Raw genomic sequence first — 2,665 nt, forward strand, 5'->3', positions numbered from 1 at the left:
TATATATATATATATATATATATATATATATATACACTGAATCACTTTGCTGTATACCTGAAACTAACACAACATTGTAAATCAACTATACTTCAATAAAGAAACAGACAAAAAATGAAACCAAACTCATGAAGATTAAGCAAAATAATACATATTGATATTACAAATTGGCCTATCATGAGAAGCAAGTAAATGTTACCCACTAACTAAAGATTGTATTATTAATTACTATTTATTATCATCATTATCATCATCATCAGCAGCAACAACTTCCCAGAATGTTCTTACTTAACCTTCAAGAGCTAGTTAAAATATTATCTCATCTGAAAAGACTGCTCCAGGGAAATATACTCATTTATCCTGTTGCACTGTCCTTTCCATCTTGTATTCATTTCTTCCCAATTTCTGAGCATCTTGAAGGCAGAGACCATGACAGTCATCTTTATAGTTCTAGCGCCTGGTCAGTGACTGCATATAGCAGGTGCTCAATAAACAGTTGCTGAATGAAGGAAAACAAACAAAAATAATAAAACTTATTGTGTTGTTAGCGTGTAACAAATTGTTTTAAGATCTCCTATGTATTAAGTCACTCAGTTCTCCTATAGCCCTGTCATTAGCTACTCCTATTATCATCCCCATTGCAGGGGTGAGAAACCGAGAGATGGAAAAATACATTAATTTGGTCACAGTCAGGACCCGAACCAAGCTTATCTGGCTCCAGATTCTGTGTTTAACCTTAATGCTACATTGATTTTCCTGGGCAAGAAAGACAACAGAAAGACAGAGGACAGAATTGGAAGCTCTTCAAGGTCCTTCCTGTTTAACATTCTATAATCCAAGGATTTCTCTTAAAGTCTTTGAATCTAATACATGCAGAAATAATATATAAAGATATTATTTCTTCAGAAGTTTTATAAAAGGTTCTAACTATTCATATTTATTCACTGGGCATATCTAGTCTGATAAAATGACTATGTTTCCTATCAATTAACCATAGCATGCCTACTCATACTCTCACCTACTTATAATTTTATGCAAGTTCATTTTCTTGAGATAAGTGGTTCTGTTTTAAATGGAATCAATTAGGAGTCACCTTGAATCTGGAATTTTATAATTCCCAAAGTTTAAACTTTGTCGTCATCTTAAATGTTTTACTCCAGGTTTGACCATGCTAGATTCATACATTTAAAAACACATTCGATTGAGGTAGGTGTGCCTGGGAGGATGATGAGATATTGCAAGGGACAGGCATTTCTCATAGGGTTTTAACCAGCTGCCCTGAGAAGAAGGGGCCTAGGGACACCACATTTGTTCATATAACTATTGTAAAGTAATGACAGTAGGCAGACTGTATGATAGAGTGAGATGGATGAGGCATGGAAGGCATGGAAGGACTAGATGCCAATAAAGAGTAAATTACCACTGAGGGCAACTGGGCCTCAGTCCTGTTGGGGACCCTTAGAATTGTTTCTCTGAAGGAGAGAAAGCTGGGTCCTTCACCATCACATCTGTCCATCACTGTTGAGGGTTGTGCCCTATGGGCACTAGTTATCTCACACTTCCAAGCTACCCTGTGTGCAGGGTGAATGAGCTTCCTGTAACTTCTGCAAAAACTATCCATCAGAATAGCAAAGCAGCTGGCACATGTGGTGAGATGCTGCTTGAGTGCATGGCAGGGAGCGCTCCACAGTTGCAGCTGACATTGCATCCCTTTTCACTGCTCAGAAATGTCACTTCCTCACACGAAGTTCAGCTTTTTTAATAACTTTTCAAAGGTGTGTCTGGCCACCACCTCTTGAGAAAAAGGGTTAAAGACAGGGTTAGTATAGCAGGCTCTATTTCCTGCTACAGCTGTGTGTCCCAATTCTATGCCTTATGTTCATCATTTCCCTCCTCTACCACGCATTCTAGAGTCCTCTCACACTTGGCCAGCTCCCCAGTTGACACATAAGCTGCTTGCCTAAAAGAGAAACACAGACCTTCATCTCTTAGGCATCCGAGTCTTTGGTTGCCTTGCCCCTTTTCAGGCAGTTATTGCTGAAAATGCCTTTTTCTGTTATCGTTGAATATAGAGACGCCGACAGAAGCCACAGTGATCCACCTCAGTGCCCCAAATACTCCTCCATGCCTCCATGACGTGACAGCAACCATAGAAATTCATGATAATTACAGTCAACAACGCTGTCAGTTTACTAATTTCTTTATTTACATGCTGGTCTACAGGTATGAGGGGCCCAGAATGACTAAGCATAAGTTGAAGCTTTAGGATTGGAGGACTCCTTAGTATATCCCTTAGAAGAAATATTTCCCTGCTGGGGTTAAAGATCTTGAATCTTGCAGAATTTGAAGTTGCAGGAATGAGCTGCACAAACTCCCCAGTGGGTCATTGAGAAGCATGGTGACAATGGTTAATCCTTCTTTCAACATTTGATTCCCACACCTGTGTATTCTAGTACTGGGTACAGGCATGATATTTTACCCTTACTATCTTATTATCTTTTATTCTCTAGATCACAAATCGAAAATAAGGTTTCCAACAGCTTCTAAATATTTATTTAAACCCTGATTAAAAACTCAGGGTTGGGCTTCCCTGGTGACGCAGTGGTTGAGAGTCCGCCTGCCGATGCAGGGGACACGGGTTCGTGTCCCAGTCCGGGAAGATCCC

At 39.6% G+C, this 2,665-nt stretch overlaps 1 pseudogene; it reads left to right on the forward strand.

The window, feature by feature from the left end:
* The first annotated feature begins 1,537 nt into the window (after positions 1-1,537).
* The window catches only part of LOC102990112 (eukaryotic translation initiation factor 3 subunit E-like), a 15,836-nt pseudogene continuing 14,708 nt past the window's right edge, over positions 1,538-2,665 (forward strand).

Source organism: Physeter macrocephalus, chromosome 1, assembly GCF_002837175.3.
Source record: "Physeter macrocephalus isolate SW-GA chromosome 1, ASM283717v5, whole genome shotgun sequence".
Lineage (NCBI taxonomy): Eukaryota > Metazoa > Chordata > Mammalia > Artiodactyla > Physeteridae > Physeter > Physeter macrocephalus.